This window comes from Schistocerca gregaria, chromosome 2 (assembly GCF_023897955.1).
Source record: "Schistocerca gregaria isolate iqSchGreg1 chromosome 2, iqSchGreg1.2, whole genome shotgun sequence".
Lineage (NCBI taxonomy): Eukaryota > Metazoa > Arthropoda > Insecta > Orthoptera > Acrididae > Schistocerca > Schistocerca gregaria.
This window is the reverse complement of record NC_064921.1, coordinates 490,858,976-490,875,366: the sequence shown is the minus strand read 5'-3', so window position 1 is coordinate 490,875,366 and position 16,391 is coordinate 490,858,976. Positions and strand designations below refer to the sequence as shown.

Here is a 16,391-nt window from a genome sequence, read left to right as displayed (position 1 = left end):
GCGGTGGTCTAGCGGTTCTTGGCGCTCAGTCCGGAATCGCGCGACTGCTACGGTCGCAGGTTCGAATCCTGCCTCGGGCATGGATGTGTGTGATGTCCTTAGGTTAGTTAGTTTTAAGTAGTTCTATGTTCTAGGGGACTGATGACTACAGATGTTAAGTCCCATAGTGCTCGGAGCCATTTGAACCATTTTTTGACAACGCAACAACACCCAGTCATCTCGAGGCAGGAAAAGTCCCTGATCCCGCCGGGAATCGAACCCGGGACCCCGTGCACGGGAAGCGAGAACGCCGCAGCAAGACCACGAGCTACGGACTCGCAATCGAAAGAAATGTGAATAATCCTAATCGAGGTGGTCTGACGTGGATCTGAAACTGATTCCTTCTGAATACGATAACAATGCCTTTGTCTTTGAACCACCTCACCGATTCCATTATTAGACAATTCATACTGTCTGACGAAAACCCTGAAGCACTCAGGAGGAGGAAAGAATGAAACTTCATGGATTGAGAGAATATGCGATGTTATTTCAGTGATTTCAAACTCAAACGAAATGTACAAAGAACTTAGCAGTATAAGCCCATTTATCAGTATGCTGTTGGACCACCTCTGGCCTGGATGCTTACACTGGTTCGGTTGGGAAATGTCATAAAGATTACTGGTCCTTGATAGTCTGTGTACTGGCAAAGGGACGTAGTTGACGTTTGCACTGATCCTAGACATGTTCTGTGAGCTACAGATATTAGTATCTTTCTGACCATGGGACTGCCAGAATATCAAGGACACAGGAGCATTAGCCAGTTGATAAATTGAGCCACAATATTGTCACACAGGGGGAACACATGCGGATGCAGCATATTTGTAACGTACTGTTGTGCCATCAGTACTTCCTCAGTCACTATCAGCCAAGTCCTAATATCATACCAAATGGCTTCCCAAATTTCCCACACCATGACGCAGGTGTAACACCGTTGCGCCTCTTCAAAATATTGGAAGAACGGGACCTCCCCTGATGGTCATCGAGGATGGGGTAAAATCGCGATTCATAGCTGAAAACAGTGCGACGACTTTCATCAGTATCCCATGCTCCCCGATCACGGCACCACATCAGATATAGCCATTTGTGTTGTGGTATTAACAATAACCTATACGTGAGACAGTACTTCCCATTTCGGTTGCTGCTAGCGTCCGATCAATAGTATGGAATGACACATAGTGTTGCAGTGAGTCCATTACTTGTTCTTGGATAGCAGGGGCAGATGAGAACGGGTTAACATGTGCTTGGTGAAAAATACGGCGATCCTTCCTCACGGCGACCAATCGTGATAATACAGAATCTTAGCGACGGGTATGCCTGCCCTCAAATTCCCATGTAAGCCAACAGTGGGCTGTGTCACACCCTAATACCCCATAGATACGGATATTGCACAATTTGACCAGCTGACCAAGTTGAGACCAACACTGAGGTCCCTTTCAGACACAGTCAGATGCTGATAACGCTGTCCCACACGTGTACCCGACTGCTCCGTATCTTTCACAGTGATCACCCAACATCCGACGCTGTTCACGCTCCTTACAAGGGAACCTCCCCATCGCACCCCCCTCAGATTTAGTTATAAGTTGGCACAGTGGATAGGCCTTGAAAAACTGAACACAGATCAATCGAGAAAACAGGAGGAAGTTGTGTGGAACTATGAAAAAAATAAGCAAAGTATACAAACTGAGTAGCCCATGCGCAAGATAGGCAACATCAAGGATAGTGTGCGCTCAGGAGCGCCGTGATCCCGTAATTTGCGCGATCAGCTGCTCAAAGAGGTCTTACCCTGGGTGAAAAGTTTACTTTCTTTATTTTCACAAAGTTATGATCTGTCCGTTCGTATATTGACGTCTCTGTTCACTGTAATAAGTTTAATGTCTGTGTTTTGTGACCGCAACGCAAAACCGTGCGATTAATAGACGAAAGGAAGTGCCTCTCCAATGGGAACCGAAAACATGTGATCGAAACGTCATAGGTCAATCGATTCCCCCACAGGAAAACACGTCTGATATATTCTATACGACACTGGCGACGGGATGTGCGTCACATGACAGCAGTAGTTTGTCGACCCACCTAACTTGTACACTTGGCGAATGGATAAAACGATTCTTCTACCTTGCCCGATTTAGGTTTTCTTGCGCTTGTGATAATCATAAATTAAATAAAATAAATTAAACATTTCACTTCGGGGAAGATTTGAACCAAGGACCTCTCCTCCCCCAGCTGCTCACGCTAACCACAGGCCCAGGGCGCTCCTGAGCTCACACTTTCCTTTATGTTGCCTATCTTGCGCATGGACCACTCAGTTTGTATATTTTGCTTATTTTTTCATAGTTCCACACAACTCCTTCCTGTTTTCTCGATTGATCTGTGTTCAGTTTTTCAAGGCCTATCCACTCTGTCAACTTATAACCAAATCGGAGAGGGGTGCGGTGGGGAGGTTCCCTTGTTTGATGCCCTACCAGGCTTGGTTGCAACACTAAAAACTAATAACACTAAAACACTCTGATGGGTATTTTACCTGTCACAGAGAGTTGCAACTCTAATCATTTACATATCCACCTATTGTGTGTACGTGTATGAAGTACCGCTGACAGGCTACAGTAATGATGTTTTTTAAATAGCTGTCAGTCTTTCCACTGCTTTTCATTACAAAAAATTTCTTTCCAAGGCACAGCTAAATTCAGCAAAACTAAGTAACGTTTGATACTTCTTAAAATCCAATCTAGTTTAATTAGTACCATGTATGTCACGCATTGCGGTATCCGGTTTGCTGCTGGTTCCCACCAGCGGTTCGCAGGATTCTGCAAACACACCCGCTGTCTTCTAAATCTACATCTACATCCATACTCCGCAAGCCACCTGATGTGTGACGGCGGATACCTTCAGTACCTCTATCGGTTCTCCCTTCTATTTCAGTCTCGTATTGTTCGTGGAAAGAAGGATTGTCGGTATGCCTCTGTGTGGGCTCTAATCTCTCTGATTTTATCCTCATGATCTCTTCGCGAGATATACGTAGGAGGGAGCAATATACTGCTTGACTCCTCGGTGAAGGTATGTTCTCGAAACTTCAACAAAAGCCCGTACCGAACTACTGAGCGTCTCTCCTGCATAGTCTTCCACTGGAGTTTATCTATCATCTCCGTAACGTTTTCGCGTTTACTAAATGATCCTGTAACGGAGCGTGCTGCTCTCCGTTGGATCTTCTCTATCTCTTCTATCAACCCTATCTGGTACGGATCCCACACTGCTGAGCAGTATTCAAACATTGGGCGAACAAGCGTACTGTAGCCTACTTCCTTTGTTTTCGGATGATCCTGTAACATCACACTGCTCATCTATTGTGAGGAGTAGCTGTCCAGCAATCACCACAGATCAACTCTCAGTGTCAACGTGTTCTACTAAATCTCTATAAGAATCATCAAATTTTCTGTTTCGTAAGCGTTTCTGCACGTAAAATGTATCTCTTACACCTGTTCTCCGAATTTTTGCAACCATAAATTGAGAAACATCGCGAATTATTTAACTGCACTTCTCTTGCTCTAACCGCTCCTCCACTTGATTCGATTTGAAGTGTTTTCTCTTATTTTTTTCTTTAGTGTCTTCTTTTATAACTGCAGTTACTAATCATGCAGTATAAGTGGACGATTTATTCATAAAAATTATATGTTGAAAGTTATTACTTTTTGATTGCCAAACGAACGTTTTTATAACTGTACTAAATATGTCGAAGTTTCCAGAAACGGTGGAAAATGTTAAATTAATTTCAGAAAGCAAAACGGTAGAGGTTAATTATTTTGTCATCGACCTAGACTTTTGTTGGAGAGACGTTGTGCTGTCAACATGTAAGTTAGGACCCATTGTAATTTTCTGGCTTAATAATTAAATATTTTTCCCCCCATGAACCAAGGACCTTGCCGTTGGTGGGGTGGCTTGCGTGCCTCAGCGATACAGATAGCCGTACCGTACGTACAACCACAACGGAGGGGTATCTGTTGAGAGGCCAGACAAACATGTGGTTCCTGAAGAGGGGCAGCAGCCTTTTCAGTAGTTACAAGGGCAACAGTCTGGATGATTGACTGATCTGGCCTTGTAACAATAACTAAAACGGCCTTGCTGTGTTGGTACTGCGAACGGCTGAAAGCAAGGGGAAACTACGGCCGTAATTTTTCCCGAGGGCATGCAGCTTTACTGTATGATTAAATGATGATGGCGTCCTCTTGGGTAAAATATTCCGGAGATAAAATAGTCCCCCATTCGGATCTCTGGGCGGGGACTACTCAAGAGGATGTCGTTATCAGCAGAAAGAAAATTGGCGTTCTACGGATCGGAGCGTGGAATGTCAGATCCCTTAATCGGGCAGGTAGGTTAGAAAATTTAAAAAAGAAAATGGATAGGTTAAAGTTAGATATAGTGGGAATTAGTGAAGTTCGGTGGCAGGAGGAACAAGACTTTTGGTCAGGTGAATACAGGGTTATAAACACAAAATCAAATAGGGGTAATGCAGGAGTAGGCTTAATAATGAATAGGAAAATAGGAATGCGGGTAAGCTACTACAAACAGCATAGTGAACGCATTATTGTGGACAAGATAGATACGAAGCCCACACCTACTACAGTAGTACAAATTTATATGCCAACTAGCTCTGCAGATGACGAAGAAATTGAAGAAATGTATGATGAAATAAAAGAAATTATTCAGGTAGTAAAGGGAGAAAAAAATTTAATTGTCATGGGCGACTGGAATTCTAGTGTAGGAAAAGGGAGAGAAGGAAACGTAGTAGGTGAATATGGATTGGGGCTAAGAAATGAAAGAGGAAGCCGCCTGGTAGAATTTTGCACAGAGCACAACTTAGTCATAGCTAACACTTGGTTTAAGAACCATGAAAGAAGGTTGTATACGTGGAAGAACCCTGGAGATACTAAAAGGTATCAGATAGATTATATAATGGTAAGACAGAGATTTAGGAACCAGGTTTTAAATTGTAAGACATTTCCAGGGGCAGATGTGGGAATCTGACCACAATCTATTGGTTATGACCTGTAGATTAAAACTGAAGAAACTGCCAAAAGGTGGGAATTTAAGGTGATGGGACCTGGACAAACTGAAAGAACCAGTGGTTGTACAGAGTTTCAGGGAGAGCATAAGAGAACAATTGACAGGAATGGGGGGAAAGAAATACAGTAGAAGAAGAATGGGTAGCTCTGAGGGATCAAGTAGTGAAGGCAGCAGAGGATAAAGTAGGTAAAAAGACGAGGGCTAGTAGAAATCCTTGGGTAACAGAAGAAATATTGAATTTAATTGATGAAAGGAGAAAATATAAAAATGCAGTAAATGAAGCAGGCAAAAAGGAATACAAACGTCTCAAAAATGAGATCGACAGGAAATGCAAAATGGCTAAGCAGGGATGGCTAGAGGACAAATGGAAGGATGTAGAGGCTTATCTCACTAGGGGTAAGATAGATACTGCCTACAGGAAAATTAAAGAGACCTTTGGAGATAAGAGAACCGCTTGTATGAACATCAAGAGCTCAGATGGAAACCCAGTTCTAAGCAAAGAAGGGAAAGCAGAAAGGTGGAAGGAGTATATAGAGTGTCTATACAAGGGCGATGTACTTGAGGACAATATTATGCAAAAGGAAGAGGATGTAGATGAAGATGAAATGGGAGATACGATATTGCGTGTAGAGTTTGACAGAGCACTGAAAGACCTAAGTCGAAACAAGGCCCCAGGAGTAGACAACATTCCATTAGAACTACTGACAGCCTTGGGAGAGCCAGTCCTAACAAAACTCTACCATCTGGTGAGCAAGATGTATGAGACAGGCGAAATACCCTCAGACTTCAAGAAGAATATAATAATCCCAATCCCAAAGAAAGCAGGTGTTGACAGATGTGAAAATTACCGAACTATCAGTTTAATAAGTCACAGCTGCAAAATACTAACACGAATTCTTTACAGACGAATGGAAAAACTAGTAGAAGCCGACCTCGGGGAAGATCAGTTTGGATTCCGTAGAAATACTGGAACACGTGAGGCAATACTGACCTTACGACTTATCTTAGAGGAAAGGTTAAGGAAAGGCAAACCTACGTTCCTAGCATTTGTAGACTTAGAGAAAGCTTTTGACAATGTTGACTGGAATACTCTCTTTCAAATTCTAAAGGTGGCAGGGGTAAAATACAGGGAGCGAAACGCTATTTACAATTTGTACAGAAACCAGATGGCAGTTATAAGAGTCGAGGGACATGAAAGGGAAGCAGTGGTTGGGAAGAGAGTGAGACAGGATTGTAGCCTCTCCCCGATGTTATTCAATCTGTATATTGAGCAAGCGGTAAAGGAAACAAAAGAAAAATTCGGAGTAGGTATTAAAATCCATGGAGAAGAAATAAAAACTTTGAGGTTCGCCGATGACATTGTAATTCTGTCAGAGACAGCAAAGGACTTGGAAGAGCAGTTGAATGGAATGGACAGTGTCTTGAAAGGAGGATATAACATGAACATCAACAAAAGCAAAACGAGGATAATGGAATGTAGTCGAATTAAGTCGGGTGATGCTGAGGGAATTGCATTAGGAAATGAGACACTTAAAGTAGTAAAGGAGTTTTGCTATTTGGGGAGCAAAATAACTGATGGTGGTCGAAGTAGAGAGGATATAAAATGTAGACTGGCAATGGCAAGGAAAGCGTTTCTGAAGAAGAAAAATTTGTTAACATCGAGTATAGATTTAAGTGTCAGGAAGTCATTTCTGAAAGTATTTGTATGGAGTGTAGCCATGTATGGAAGTGAAACGTGGATGATAAATAGTTTGGACAAGAAGAGAATAGAAGCTTTCGAAATGTGGTGCTACAGAAGAATGCTGAAGATTAGATGGGTAGATCACATAACTAATAGGAAGTGTTGAACAGGGTTGGGGAGAAGAGAAGTTTGTGGCACAACTTGACCAGAAGAAGGGATCGGTTGGTAGGACATGTTTTGAGGCATCAAGGAATCACCAATTTAGTATTAGAGGGCAGTGTGGAGGGCAAAAATCGTAGAGGGAGACCAAGAGATGAATACACTAAGCAGATTCAGAAGGATGTAGGTTGCAGTAGGTACTGGGAGATGAAGAAGCTTGCACAGGATAGAGTAGCATGGAGAGCTGCATCAAACCAGTCTCTGGACTGAAGACCACAACAACAACAATTAAATATTTCAATATAATACGCCGATTTCACTGTTTAAAGATAACTACCACCCTATCGTCTTATAATATACATAATCTGAATTGTATTTTCGATGTTTTTCAGCGGTCAAATAGTAGGGGTTGAATGACACCCGTCGATCCGACTTAAGCACATTTCAGCATGCCTATACGGTTTCATACCTACCTAGCAAATATGTTATCACACACTGTAGTACTGAAACTGTACGTGTCAGTTCAAAATACTGTCTACACAGCCTGCCAGGGTGGCCGAGCGGTTCTAGGTGCCACAGTCTGAAACCGCCCGACCACTACGGTCGCAGGTTCGAATCCAGCCTCGGGCATGGACGTGTGTGATGTCCCTAGGTTAGTTAGGTTTAAATAGTTCTAAGTTCTATATAATTCCTAGAAGTTTGTTTTTTAGAGCATCCTGTATATTTTGCTCTTTTCTGTTTCATGTACGTGGTTTGTTCAGAAAATACCGGAACCTCGTCCACAAAATTTTTCGATGCTTACGTTTTACTTATTGTGCATGGTCTACTTCGAAATACTCTCCTCCACAATTGGCTCACCGCTCCCAACGCCGTTTCTATTTGTGGGAGCAGTCTTGGTACGCCTTTGGCTGTATCGCGCGAAGAGCCGTCTGCGAATTTTCTTTTATCTCGTCTATGGTTGCAAATCTTCGTCCTTTCAACGGGGTTTTCAACTTTGAAAATAAAGAAAAGTCGTTAGGAGCCAGGTCTGGAGAGTACGGAGGATGAGGAAGCACAGTGATTTCGTTTTTCGTGCAACAGTCACTTACAAACAGGAATGAATGTGCGGGTGCGTTATCGTGATACACCAGCCATGGATTGTCTCTCTACATTTCAGGCCATTTTGTTCTCACATTTTCTTGCAGGCGTCGCAACACGTTCCGGTCGATAGTATCATGGATTAATCATTGTGAAGATTGAACTCTGGTCTCAACATAATAACCATAGCCCAACGTCTCATCACCAGATATGAATCTCTTAATGAACATGTCACTCTCATTTGCGCGATGCAAAAACTCTTCACAGATTGCGGGGCGAAGGTCTTTCTAGTTTTGATTCATGAGCAGTGAGATGAACTTGGTGGCAACACGATGCTTTCCAAGATGCAGTGTCAGGATTTCATAACTGATCAAACTGAAATGGTACATTCCTCTGCAGTCTCTCGGACAGTCCATGTTCTATTGTCACGCACAATTTCGTTGACATTCCTGACATGAGCGTCGCCGTTAGACGTCGAAGCATGTCCTGAACGAGGGTCATCTTTAACTTGCGTCCGGCCAGTTTTAAACCGCGTGAACCATTCATAAAACCCAGTACGGCTCAAGCATTCATCACCCTAGGCTTTCTACATCATTTGGTGTCTCTCTGTATAGGTTTTCTTGAAGTTTCACGCAAAATTGAGTGCAGGCGCAATCTCAAAATTTGCAAACTGTGCAACACAACGTTCTGCTCAATACAGCACTGAACAGTAACTAACAGACATACAACAATGAAGCTTCTGGCAGTTACGCATTAAACAAAGGTGTGCGCAGGGATCCCAACCGCATTGCGCTACAATTGGAGCGAAATTACGAGTGTTCCGGAACTTCTGGAACAGACCTCGTATAATAATCAATTTTGGATCAAACATCCATCTTATCTGAAGAGAATTTACTATGAAAAGCAGACGTACAACAAAGTAAAATAACATCTAAAAAAGGAGTCCATGTTGTAACAGCAGGCAACGATACATCACAACAAAAATGAAGGTAAGGGATACCACTGTGTCACGATGTGTATCACGGTTTTTCAAACACAACGTCGAACAATTCATGACTGGTGTCTAATTATTTTAAGTTTTGTTTTGAAAAACTCTAAAATTTTTAAGTTACGTTGCAAACAAAGATCATGACCAAGACGTCAGGTTTTAAGCAGCACGAACGCAAGATGGTTAGGAAACGACACCCTGTTGTTTGCGGTAGTTGAGATCGTATTGCTTAAATGCATGTTGAGATAAATTTGCTGTGCATGGTAGTAACGTTTATTATTTATGTCATAAGACAGTTAGTTTTAAATAACATTGATTATTGCGTGGAAAGACGAAGATTGGGAAGGCAGTAGCAATCGATACCGCAGACGATATGGATGCTAAATCTGATGTCGAAGGTAGCAGTAATGTCGATCCAACAACACAGGATCTTAATCCCATCATTTCTGAACTAGACGGAGGGAGGTGACGCAGTGGTTAGCACACTCGGCTGTCGTTCGGGAGGACGACGGTTCAAACCCGAGTCCGGCCATTCTGATTAAGGTTTTCCGTGATTTCCCCAAATCGCTTCAGGCAAATGTCGGGATGGTTCCTTTGAAAGACCTCGTCCGACTTCCTTCCCTGACCTTCCCTAATTTGATGGGACCGTTAACCTCGCTCTTTGGTCCCGTCCCCAAATCAACTTGCCAACCAACCTGAACCTGAATTAAATTCACAATCATCACCAAGTGAGGAAATTCCAGAAACCACTGAAAATGTAGATACATCTACGTATTTGTTGAAGAAAATACTAGCAATGATAAATATGAGGAATCAAGAGTTAGTCAAGCGAATTTCTGCTCAGGTAAATACAGCCCTGGCAGAACGTTTCAAAGAGTGGGCCACGCGAATCTCTGCTTAGGTTAATCTACATCCATAATCCACAAGTCACCTGACGGTGTGTGGCGGAGGGTACCTTCAGTACCTCTATCGGTTCTCCATTCTATTCCAGTCTCGTATTGTTCGTGGAAAGAAGGATTGTCGGTATGCCTCTGTGTGGGCTCTAATCTCTCTCATTTTATCCTCATGGTCTCTTCGCGAGATATACGTAGGAGGGAGGAATATACTGCTTGACTCCTCGGGGAAGGTATGTTCTCGAAACTGAGCGTCTCTCCTGCAGAGTCTTCCACTGGAGTTTATCTATCATCTGCGTAACGCTTTCGCGATTACTAAATGATCCCGTAACGAGGCGCGTTGCTCTCCGTTGTATCTTCTCTATCTCTTCTATCAACCCTGTCTGGTACGGATCCCACACTGCTGAGCAGTATTCAAGCAGTGGGCGAACAAGCGTACTGTAACCTACTTCCTTTGTTTTCGGATTGCATTTCCTTAGGATTCTCCTAATTAATTTCAGTCTGGCATCTGCTTTACCGACGATCAACTTTATATGATCATTCCATTTTAAATCACTCCTAATGTCTAGTCCCAGATAATTTATGGAATTAACTGCTTGCAGTTGCTGACCTGCTATATTGTAGCTAAATGATATGGGATCTTTCTTTCTATGTATTCGCAGCACATTACACTTGTCTACATTGAGATTCAATTGCCATTCCCTGCACCATGCGTCAATTCGCTGCAGATCCTCCTGCATTTCAGTAAAATTTTCCATTGTTACAACCTCCCTTGCAGGGCTCAGATAAATACCACACTTAGCAGAGTGAGTATATACCAACTTGTCAAATATTTCAACTGAAATTTATAATTTAAAGAAAACTTATGAGGGAATACCCGAAACTGTAAAGGATTTGGCTTGTGATGTTGTCTTTGGAGACAGCTCAAGCTAAGAGTAAAAGTGGCGTGTAGCAGCTGTCTCAAAGAAGTTGAAAATTAGTACTTGATCCTAAAGGACTGTTACGAGAGTGCTTAGACGCTCAAGGACAAATATTTTGTTATGAATTTACTAATTGGTTAGACAAACCTGTCTATGAAAACATAAACACTGAGCTGGTCCAGAAGCATCACCTCAATCAGCTGCTACATGTGAAGCTATTCGAAGTGACGTAGCATACATAAAGCGTGTATTAAACCAAGATATTCCCGAATGGCGGGACAGTATTTCTGCTCAGGTCGCTCACATGCATCGCAAGGTCACAGCTGTAAAAGGACTGCCGCAGCGCGGGCCCTCATTACATACTAATACCCATGAGAGGTATGAGACAACTATGCCCCTCAATCGATCTTATCGCGATGAGTCAGGGCAGGCGAGTCCATACACAGAATATACTACTGAATCATTGGAGATGGCACTCACCTTAACGGTGATACTTTGAAAACAAAGTTTATTGAAGGATAGCCCATTCCAAGTATTGTTACTGGAACAATAGTCTCCACAAACCCTTTGCTCCTAGAAAAGCTTTTAGGTGTGTACTGTCCGAGTGTTGGTGCAAAAGGCAGGTGAGATAGCCTTTTGGGCTACTGGAACCCGCTGAGTACTGCATGATGTACTACCAGTTAAAGCATTCCAGGCCAAGTATGGTCAGCAAGAACGACTTTGGGAAAACGTTTGCAACAATTCAAACCAAGTTAGCTTTGGGAAATACTTGGAGCGATTCATTAATGAAACTTGATACTTTGAAGTAGCGCATAAAGTTGTGCAGATTTTGAAAGCTGCATAGCCTATCAGTATTCCCGAAAAATGAATTACCATAACACATCGTAAGCTGTAGCATTTCTTATCGATCCTTCATTCGATAGATTTGATCCAGGAGCACTTTAAAGTTGACAGTGGCAACAGTGGCTGCATGCCTTTGTATTCCAATGGGCATGCCAACAACAGCATGCGTGACACCGGATTTACTGGCAGTGATGTGGCGCTACTCGCATGTCCTGTCATTCGAAACATAGATGTGTACACGTGCAATTCGTCCTATTCCAATAATCGGCTAAGAAATGATAATAAAAGACTTTAGGGACACGTGCAACTCTTTTGGTTAAAAACCACATTAGGTGCTTTAACCGTCCACCATATTTTCAACATTTTTGGTAGCATCACATCTCAAATGCTTTGATTCTCTTCTGTTTCAGTTTTCCTTCTGTCTATGATTCGCTACCATACGATTCTGTGCTCCAAAATCAATAAGAAATTTATTAATCAAATTAAAGTCTATGTTTGATACCATTAGGCCTCTCTTGGCCCAGAAGGCCCCTTTTGTCGGTGCTAGTCTACTTTTTAAGTCCTTCTTGCTCCGACCATCATGGATTATTTTCCTTCCAAGGTAGTAGAATTCCTTAACTTCGTCTGATTCATGATCACCGATTCTGGTGTTATATTTCTCGCTATTCTCATTTCTGCTACTTCTCATTACTTTTTTCTTTCTTTGATTTACCCTCAATCCATATCCTGTACTCATTAGACTGTTCATTCCATTCAACAGGTCCTGTAGTTCTTCCTCACTGTCATTAAGGATAGGTCGTGCGGTAGCGTTCTCGCTTCCCGCTTCCGGGTTCCCGGGTTCGATTCCCGGTGGGGTCAGGGATTTTCTCTTCCTCGTGATGACTGGGTGTTGTGTGATGTCCTTAGGTTAGTTAGGTTTAAGTAGTTCTAAGTTCTAGGGGACTGATGACCATAGATATTAAGTCCCATAGTACTCAGAGCCATTTGAACCATTTGAACTAAGGATAGCAATGACATCAGCGAATCTTATCATTGAGATCCATTCACCTTGAATATTAGTCCCACTCTTGAAACTTTCTTTTATGTCCGAAACTGCTTCTTCGACGTATTGATTCAACAAGAGGCGCAAAAAAGACTGCATACTTGTCTTACTCCCTTTAATCACAGCACTGTCCGCCCTCGGTAGCTGAGTGGTCAACGCGGCAGAATGTCAGCCCGAAGCGCCCGCGTTCGATTCCCGCCTGGGTCGGAGATTTTCTCCGCTCAGGCACTGGGTGTTGTGTTGTCCTAATCATCATCATCTCATCCCCATCGACGCGCAAGTTGCCAAAGTGGCGTCAAATCGAAAGACTTGCACCCGCCGAACGGCCTACCCGACGGGAGGCTCTAGGCACACGACATTTAACACAGCACTTCGTTGTTGGTCTTCAACTCTTATTGTTCCCTCTTGGTTTTTATACATATTGTAAATTACCTATCCTTCCCTATAGCTTGATCTATTTTTCTGAGAATGTCGAACATGTTTCACCACTTCATCTTGTCGAACGCTCTCCCAGGTCGACAAGTCCTTTGCTTGTGTCTTTTTCTTCATACATGCTTCCATTACCAACTGAAAAGTCAGAACTCCGTGTCTGGTGCCTTAGCCTTTCCTAAAGCCACAATTGATCGTTATCTAATAGATCCTTAATTTTCTTTTCCATACTTCTGTATATTATTCTTGTCATCAACCTGGTTGCATGAGATGCTAAGCTGATTGTCGATATTCTCGCGTTTGTCGGATCTTGCAGTCTTCAGAATTTTGTAGATGATGTTTTTGGAAAAGTCTGATGGTATATCTCCAATCTCCTACATTCTACACACCAATGTGAGCATTTGTTTTGTTGCCACTTCCCCAATAATTTTAGGAGTTCTGATGAAATACTATCCATCCCTTCTGCTTTGTTTCATCTTAAGTATTCCAAAGCTCTTTTAAACTCTGGTTCTAATACTGGATTCCTTGTCTCTTCCTTATCGATTGCTGTTTCGCCTTCTATCACATCATCAGACAAGTCATCCCTCTTATAGACGCCTTCAGCGTACTCATTCCAACTATCCAGTATCTCCTCTGCATTTAGAAGTGGAATTCCCAATCTTACCACCCTTCCTTTTAATTTTACCGAAGGTTGTTTTGACTATTTTACATGCAGAGTCAGACCGTCCGAAAATCATTTCTTTTTCTATTTCTTCACGTTTTTCATGTAGCCATTTCGCGTTAGCTTCTACGCGCTTCCTATTCATTTCATTCATAAGTGCATTTTATTACTATGTTTCTGAATCTGACTGAGCATTTTTGTACTTCCTCCTTTCGGCGATCAACTGACGTATTTCTGCCGTTACATGTTGTGTGTCAGCAGTTACCTTCTTTGTACCTACGTTTTTCTTTCCAGCTTTTGTGATAGCCCTTTTCAGATATATCCATTCCTCTTCAACTGAACTGGTTACTGTGGTATTCCTTATCACGGTATTCACATATTAGCAAAATTCAAATGCGTCTCATCTTTCCTCAGTACTCCAATATCCCCAATCTTTCCTCACTGATAGTTCCGTACAGTTCTCTTAAACTTTGGTCTAGCCTGCAGCATAACTAAATTGTGAGCTGTGTGTACATCTGCTCTTCGGCACTCTTTGCAATGTAATACTTAATTGTAGAATCAGTGTCTGACTAAGATATAATCCAGCTGGTATCTTCCCATGCTTCCGGGCCTTTTCCACGTATATCTCATTCTCTTGTGATTTTTGAACGCAGTATTCGCTATCGCTAGCTGAAATTTGTTACAGATCACAATTATTGCTTGTCCTCGCACACTTCTACCACCAAGACCAAATTTTACCAAGCTCAGATTTTTCCATAACCTTTTCTTCTACTTCTTCGACTAAAACCTCTTTCCACTCCTCCCCTTATTAACTGATTTTCACTTCCTTTTCCGTAGTGAAATACTCATTCAGTATCCTCATATTCTTCCTTTATCTCTTCAGCTTGTGCTTTGACGTCGGCATGTATAGCTGAAGTATTACTGTCGGCGACTGTTTGCTGTCGATTTTGATGAGGACCACCCTATTGCTGGACTGTTAACTGTAACTCTTAACTGTAACTCGCTTTCTGTCCTACTTTCCTGTTTATAATGAATCCTACTGCCGTTACAACACTTTCTGCCGCTGTTGAAATTACCCTATAGTCGTCGTCTGACCAGAAATACTTGTGAAACTTCCGGGCAGATTAAAACTGTGTGCCAAACCGAGACTCGAACTCGAGACCTTTGTCTTTCTCGGGCAAGTGCTCTACTCAGATGGTAAAGGTCCCGAGTTCGAGTCTTGGTCCGGCACACAGTTTTAATCTGCAAGGAAGTTTCATATCAGCGCACACTCCGCTACAGAGTGAAAATGTCATTCCAGAAATACTTGTGTTCTTTTTATTTCACTTCACTGACCGCCAGTGTATCTAGATTGAGCGTTAGCATTTCCCTTTTCATATTTTCTAGTTTGCCTACTTTTTTTCTAACTTCTGACATCTATCAGATTACTAGAGATTATAGGCGACTATAGAGTCACTGGCGCATTCAATCGTAACTCTATAACGAAACCTGTTACCACCAGAAAGTTAGTAGGCTGCGTGACCTACCAGACTGTGGAACGAAAGGTCGGACGCTTCCTTTCTCCTGCTTCTCTGTCATCGGGATATTATGAATTTTGCCACGTAAGTTTAGAGTATACCCGTCTGGCTTCTACTGTCAATCCATATATACACCATAATTTTCTGTTCCTCTAATGAGTATTGGAAGTCCAATTTGTTTAAACAGTTTTCTTTTGAGGGACCAATTTATGAGTGTGATACTGCAGGCTTTTAGGTGTTTAAAGGTATCCTCACTCATTTATTATTAAGACTCCCGCGATTTTATCCTATGTAGCAGTTACAGCAAGTATTTTGCCCTTTAATGTCTCTATCGTTTGGCTATCAAGAAACCCCTTTAGATATTTTCTATATTTATCAGGTTTATTTTAAGGAATCGGTCAACAGCATAGATATTTTTGAATAAATGCATGATAGACTGGGCTGTCTTACAATATATTTATTCATACACGGTTTCAAACATGGACCATCTTCGCAATGAAATATAACTTATTGTGACAATTTCACATGTCATGCATATAACTTAACCAGAAAATTATACGCCACTGCTGACTTGAAAAGTCATGAAATGATACTTAACGCCATAATACCGACTTGAGCAAGCAGAAAACATTGGAAACATGAAACCATGTGACAGTGTGTTAAACTTCTTGGTGTTGTTCTGCCAGTGTAATAGTGCTGTATACTTACTGCTATTACACGTTTTCATGTTTTGAATGTTTTCTGCTTGCTTAAGCAGGAATTATGGCATTAAGTTCCATTTTATGATATTTCCAAGTCAGCAATGGCGTATACTTTTCTGGTGAAATAGCAAGTATGACATGAGTAGTTCTCACAATAGATATTTTTCCACTGTGAAGATGGTCCATGATCGAAACCGGGTATGAATAAATATATTGTTAGTGAATTAATAGATTGTAAGACAGCACAGTGTGTATCATACAGTTCTCCAAGTTTTATATTCATGTTACGTTCCCCTTGGAACTGAAAGATTATGTCGGATCTGTCTTGCAAACTAAGTTTTCCACTGTGCTACTTTTCATGGTTTTCGTTTGTTGGGTATTTCGTT

The 16,391-nt window shown here is 41.9% G+C and overlaps 1 protein-coding gene across 1 annotated transcript in view; it reads right to left on the bottom strand.

Annotated features, from left to right (window-relative positions):
- LOC126327862 (brachyurin-like) overlaps positions 1-16,391 on the bottom strand; it is a 146,224-nt gene that overhangs the window by 41,506 nt on the left and 88,327 nt on the right. The window lies entirely within an intron of this gene.